Raw genomic sequence first — 6,948 nt, 5'->3', positions numbered from 1 at the left:
AATAAGGTGAGGAAAAGCTAGCCTTGCCATGGTGGAGGGCTTTTCGGCTATTTTGTAGATTTCATTGGAGATGACTTCATGAACTTCTACTTCCTCTCCAATCATGATACTATGAATCATGATGGCCCGATCCACAGTAACTTCAGATCGGTTGCTAGTGGGAATGATGGAGCGTTGAATGAACTCCAACCATTCTCTAGCCACAGGCTTGAGGTCCAGTCTTCTTAGTTGAACTGGCTTGCCTTTGGAATCTCTTTTCCATTGAGCTCCTTCCATGCATATGTCCATAAGGACTTGGTCCAACCTTTGATTAAAGTTGACCCTTCTAGTGTAGGGGCGTACATCTTCTTGCATCATGGGCAAGTGAAACGCCAACCTCACATTCTCCGAACTAAAATCTAAGTATTTCCCCCGAACCATTGTGAGATAATTCTTTGGACTCGGGTTCATACTTTGATCATGGTTCTTAGTGATCCATGCATTGGCATAGAATTCTTGAACCATTAAGATTCCGACTTGTTGCATGGGGTTGGTTAGCACTTCCCAACCTCTTCTTCGGATCTAATGTCGGATCTCCGGATACTCATTTTTCTTGAGCTTGAAAGGGACCTCCGGGATCACCTTCTTCTTCGCCACAACATCATAGAAGTGGTCTTGATGGCTTTTGGAGATGAATCTTTCCATCTCCCATGACTCGGAGGTGGAAGCTTTTATCTTCCCTTTTCCTTTTCTAGAGGATTCTCCGGCCTTAGGTGCCATTGATGGTAATGGAAAACAAAAAAGATTATGCTTTGACCACACCAAACTTAAAATATTTCTCTCCCTCGAGCAAGAGAAGAAAGAAGAGGAGAGGAAGAAGAAGAAATATGGAGGAGAGGGAGAGATGGTGTTTCCGCCAAGGTGTAGAAGAGGGGGTTTGTGTTGTGTGAAAATGAAGTAGAAGGGAAGGGTATATATAGGGAGGGGGAGAGGGTGTAGTTTCGGTCATTTAGGGTGGGATTGGGTGGGAAAGTGTTTTTGAATTTTGAAGGTAGGTGGGGTTTATGGGGAAGAGTGGATGGATGTGAGTGGTGAAGGAGGTAATTGGGAAGAGAGATTGAAGTTGTTGGGAAGTGTGATATGGGGAAGAGTGTTATAGGATTAGGAGGTAAGGTGGGGGAATATGTTAGGTGGGGATCCTGTGGGGTCCATAGATCCTGAGATGATCCTGTGGGGTCCACAGATCCTGAGGTGTCAAGGAATTACATCCCTGCACCAATTAGGCATGTAAAATGCCTTTGCACACCATTCTGGCGTTTAAACGCCAAGATGATGCACACTCTGGGCGTTCAACGCCCATGTGTAGCATGTTTCTGGCGTTGAACGCCAGTTCCATGCTTGTTACTGGCGTTCAGCGCCAGCTTTCCTCAAGGCACATTCCTGGCGTTCAAACGCCAGAATGTTGCTTGTTTCTGGCATTCAGCGCCAGATTCATGCTCTGTTCTGGCGTTGAACGCTAGCCAGATGCTCCTTACTGGCGTTGAACGCCAGTCTGTCCTCCCTCCAGGGTGTGATTTTTCTTCTGCTATTTTTGATTCTGTATTTAATTTTTATATTTTTTTTGTGACTCCACATGATCATGTACCTAATAAAACACAAAATAACAATAAAATAAAATAAAATAAAAATTAGATAAATAAAATTGGGTTACCTCCCAACAAGCGCTTCTTTAATGTCAATCGCTTGACAGTGGGCTCTCATGGAGCCACAAGGTGATCAGGTCAATGTTGTATAGTCCCAACACCAAACTTAGAGTTTGGATATGGGGTCTTAACACCAAACTTAGAGTTTGGTTGTGGCCTCCCAACACCAAACTTTGAGTTTGACTGTGGGGGCTCTTCTTGACTCTGAACTGAGAGAAGCTCTTCATGCTTACTCTCTTTTGTCACAGAGGGATGGCCATGTGCCTTAAACACAAGGTAGTCCCCATTCAATTGAAGGACTAATTCACCTCTGTTGACATCTATCACAGCTCCTGCTGTAGCTAGGAAAGGTCTTCCAAGGATGATGCATTCATCCTCTTCCTTCCTAGTGTCTAAGATTATGAAATCAGTAGGGATGTAAAGGCCTTCAACCTTTACTAACACGTCCTCTACTATTCCATAAGCTTGTCTCAATGACTTGTCTGCCAATTGTAATGAGAACAAGGCAGGTTGTACCTCAATGATCCCCAGCTTCTCCATTACAGAGAGTGGCATAAGATTTATCCCTGACCCCAGATCACATAGAGCTTTTTCAAAGGTCATGGTGCCTATGGTACAAGGTATTAAGAACTTGCCAGGATCTTGTCTCTTTTGAGGTAAAATTTGCTGAACCCAGGTATCTAGTTCATTAATGAGCAAGGGAGGTTCACTTTCTCAAGTCTCATTACCAAACAACTTGGCATTCAGCTTCATGATAGCTCCTAAATATTGAGCAACTTGCTCTCCAGTCACATCTTCATCCTCCTAAGAGGAAGAATAGTCTTCAGAACTCATGAATGGCAGAAGGAGATTTAATGGAATCTCTATGGTCTCTATATGAGCCTTAGATTCCTTTGGATCCTTAATAGGAAACTCCTTCTTGCTTGAGAGATGTCCCAGGAGGTCTTCCTCACTAGGATTTTTGTCCTTCTCCTCCCTTGTGCATTCGGCCATATTGATCACATCAATGGCCTTGCACTCTCCTTTTGGATTCTCTTCTGTATTGCTTGGGAGAATATTGGGGAGGAGTTTTAATGACTTTCTTACTCAGCTGGCCCACTTGTGCCTCCAGATTTCTGATGGAGGATCTTTGTTTCACTCATGAAACTGAAAGTGGCTTTTGACAGATTAGAGACTAGATTGGCTAAATTAGAAGTGTTTTGTTCAGAATTCTCTGTCTGTTGCTAAGAAGATGATCGAAAAGGCTTGCTATTGCTCAGCCTATTGCGTCCACCATTGTTGAAGCCTTGTTGAGGCTTTTATTGATCCTTCTATGAGAAATTTGAATGATTTCTCCATGATGAATTATAGGTGTTTCCATAAGGTTCACCCATGTAATTAGCCTCTGCCATTGCAGGGTTTTCAGGATCATAAGCTTCTTCAGAAGCTGCCTCTTTAGTACTGTTGGATGCATTTTGCCATCCATTCAGACTTTGAGAGATCATGTTGACTTGCTGAGTCAACACTTTATTCTGAGCCAATATGGTATTCAGAGCATCAATTTCAAGAACTCCCTTCCTCTGAGGTGTCCCATTATTCACGGAATTCCTCTCAGAAGTGTACATGAATTGGTTATTTGCAACCATGTTAATGAGTTCTTGAGCCTCTTCAGGCATTTTCTTTAGGTGAATAGATCCACCTGCAGAATGGTCCAATGACATTTTCGAAAACTCAGATAGACCATAATAGAATATATCGAATATGGTCCATTCTGAAAACATGTCAGATGGACACCTTTTGGTCAACTGCTTGTATCTTTCCCAATCTTCATAGAGGGATTCACCATCTTTTTGTTTAAAGGTCTGAACATCCACTCTAAGCTTGCTCAGCTTTTGAGGAGGAAAGAATTTATCCAAGAAAGCCGTGACCAGCTTATCCCAGGAGTCCAGGCTATCCTTAGGTTGTGAATCTAACCATATTCTAGCTCTGTCTCTTACAGCAAAAGGGAAAAGCATGAGTCTGTAGACTTCAGGATCAACTCCATTCGTCTTAACAGTCTCACAAATCTGCAAGAACTCAGTTAAAAACTGGTAAGGATCTTCAGATGGAAGTCCATAAAACTTATAGTTCTATTGCATTAAAGCAACTAGTTAAGGTTTAAGCTCAAAATTATTGGCTCCAATGGCAGGAATGGAGATGCTTCTTCCATCAAATTTGGACGTGGGCTTAGTAAAATCACCAAGCATCCTCCTTGCATTATCATTATTGGGTTCGGCTGCCATCTCCTTCTCTTGTTCGAAAATTTCTGAAAGGTTACTTCTGGATTGTTGTAATTTAGGTTCTCTTAGTTTCCTCTTCAGAGTCCTTTCAGGTTCAGGATCAGCTTCAACAAGAGTGCTCTTGTCCTTGTTCCTGCTCATATGAAAGAGAAGAAAACAAGAAAAGAAGAGGAATCCTCTATGTCACAGTATAGAGATTCCTTTATGTTAGTAGAAGAAGAAAGGGGAGAAGAGTGAAGAAGAATGAATAGTCTATATAAAGAATAAGGATAGGGGAGGTGATAAGAGATGAAGAGAAGTGTTAGTAAATAATTAAATAAATAAAAAGAGATGAGAGAGGGAGAAATTCGAAAATAAGTTTGAAAAGGTGTTAGTGATTTTCGAAAATTAAAGATAAGATAGAATTAAAATTAAAATTTTAAAACAAAAAATTTTTGAAAAAGAGATGAGATATTTTTGAAAATTAGAGAGGGAAAAGTAGTTAGGTGGTTTTGAAAAAGATAAGAAACAGACAAAAAGTCAAAGAGTTAGTTGAAAAAGATATTTAAGTCAAATTTGAAAAGATAAAAAGATAAGAAGTTAGATAGGATATTTGAAATCAAATTTTTGAAAAAGATAAAATTTTGAAAAAGATAAGATAAAAAGATAAGATAAAAAGATAAGATTTTTATGAAAAAGATATTTTGAAAAAGATTTAATTTTTAAAAATAAAATTACTTAACTAACAAGAAACTAAAAAGATAGGATTTTAGAATTTAAAGATTGAACCTTTCTTAACAAGAAAGTAACAAACTTCAAATTTTTGAATCAATCATATTACTTGTTAGTGTAATTTCGAAAATTTGATATAAAGATAAGAAAAAGATTTTAAAAATAATTTTGAAAAAGATTTTTGAAATTTTTCAAAAATAAAAAAATGGAAAAGATATGATTTTTGAAAAAGATTTCAAAAAGATAAGATTTTTAAAAATTGAAAATTTGACTTGACTTGTAAGAAACAACTAATTTTTAAAATTTTTTACTAAGTCAACTCAAATTTTCGAAAATTAGGAGATAAAAAAGGAAAAGATATTTTTTTGATTTTTGAATTTTTTTTATGATGAGAGAGAAAAATACCAAAGTGACCCAAAACATGAAAATTTTGGATCAAAACACAAGATGCATGCAAGAACACTATGAATGTCAAGATGAACGCCAAGAACACTTTGAAGATCATGATGAACATCAAGAACATATTTTTGAAAAAATTTTGATGCAAAGAAAACATGCAAGACACCAAACTTAGAAATCTTTAATGCATGGACTCTAACAAACGAAAAATGCATATGAAAAACAACAAACAACACAAAACAAGAAAACATCAAGATCAAACAAGAAGACTTACTAAGAACAACTTGAAGATCATGAAGAACACTATGAATGCATGAAATTTTCAAAAAATTAATGCATAGCTTTTAGAAACATGCAATTGACACCAAACTTAAAAATTGACTCAAAACTCAAACAAGAAACACAAAATATTTTTTTGATTTTATGATTTTTTTGTATTTTTATTATTATTTTCAAAAATATTTTTGAAAAAAAAAACGAAAAAGAAAAGAAAATTTTGAAAAAGATTTTTTGAAAAATTTTTGAAAAGAAAATTACCTAATCTGAGCAACAAGATGAACCGTCAGTTGTCCATACTCGAACAATCCCCGGCAAAGGCACCAAAAACTTGGTGGAGGAAATTGTGATCCTCAAAGTTGGCCTCTTTGTATTTGTATGAAATTTAAATATTGGCTCTATCAAAAATACCCCAAAGAGATCATGGTATGATGAATTGGGATCATAATAATCCCTGGTAATGGCACGTGTGATCACAACTCCGTTCAACTTAACCAGCAAGTGTACTGGGTCATCCAAGTAATACCTTACGTGAGTAAGGGTCGATCCCACAGAGATTGTTGGTATGAAGCAAGCTATGGACACCTTGTAAATCTCAGTTAGGCAGATTAAATGGTTTATGATAAGTTCGAAAATAAATAATAAACAGAAAATAAAATAGTAAATAGTTACTCATATAATTCCATGGTGGGAATTTCAGATAGGCATATAGAGATGCTGTGCTCCTCTCGAATCTCTACTTTCTTATTACATTCATCCAATCCTTCTTACTCCTTTCCATGGCAAGCTGTATGTAGGGCATCACCGTTGTCAATGGCTACATCCCATCCTCTCAGTGAAAATGGTCTTATGCTCTGTCACAGCACGGCTAATCATCTGTCGGTTCTCAATCAAGTTGGAATAGAATCCCTTGATTCTTTTGCGTCTGTCACTAACGCCCAGCCTTTGATGACAAGTCATCTTAGCCTAGTTTCACTAGTCTTTTTCTTTTGTTTTCACTTGAATTATGCACTTTCTTGAGCCATAAGCAAGCCAATTGGGTAGATTTTCATGCTTCCTTTGATTGAATCAACCATATGTGAATTAATGCAAACTCATGAGGTTTTATGCTACAATTGTTGCATATTATGATAAATTGAATATCTTATGATTTTGGGCATAGCTTTGATGTGTTTGGTTGATTAATGATAGGTGAAGAAAGCTTGGAGAAAAGTGGAAGAAAGAAGGAACGGCTAGAAGCAAAGAAGGAGCAATGAAACAAGTGAAATTGAACCAAGAAACATAAAGTTGGAGTTGAAGTTAGCCCTCAAACTTTGGCACAAACTTTTGGTGCAAAGTTAGCCTCAAAGTTAGCCCCCTAACTTGAAGGCTAACTTGAGAAGTTGAATTTTCTTCCCTGGGCCACTCAAAGTTTGCGCCAACGTTAGCCCCCAAACTTGGAGGCTAACGTTGGCATGACAATTCTCACCCAGGGTAGCCAAAGTTTGCGCCAACGTTAGCCCCCAAACTTGGAGGCTAACGTTGGCATGAGAATTTATGCTCCAGGGTGGCCAAAGTTTGCGCCAACGTTAGCCCCCAAACTTGGAGGCTAACGTTGGCATGTCAATTTCTCCCAGGGGTGG

General features: G+C 38.0%; 1 non-coding gene across 1 annotated transcript; it reads left to right on the top strand.

Moving 5' to 3' along the window:
- The first annotated feature begins 3,440 nt into the window (after positions 1-3,440).
- LOC130938623 (small nucleolar RNA R71) lies at positions 3,441-3,544 on the top strand. Its single transcript, XR_009069782.1, has one exon. It is a non-coding gene; the product is annotated as a small nucleolar RNA R71 (small nucleolar RNA).
- Positions 3,545-6,948: the final 3,404 nt, after the last annotated feature.

This window comes from Arachis stenosperma, chromosome 6 (assembly GCF_014773155.1).
Source record: "Arachis stenosperma cultivar V10309 chromosome 6, arast.V10309.gnm1.PFL2, whole genome shotgun sequence".
In the NCBI taxonomy this organism is placed as follows: Eukaryota; Viridiplantae; Streptophyta; class Magnoliopsida; order Fabales; family Fabaceae; genus Arachis; species Arachis stenosperma.
The sequence above is the reverse complement of the archived record's forward strand: the minus strand, read 5'-3'. Positions and strand labels throughout refer to the sequence as shown.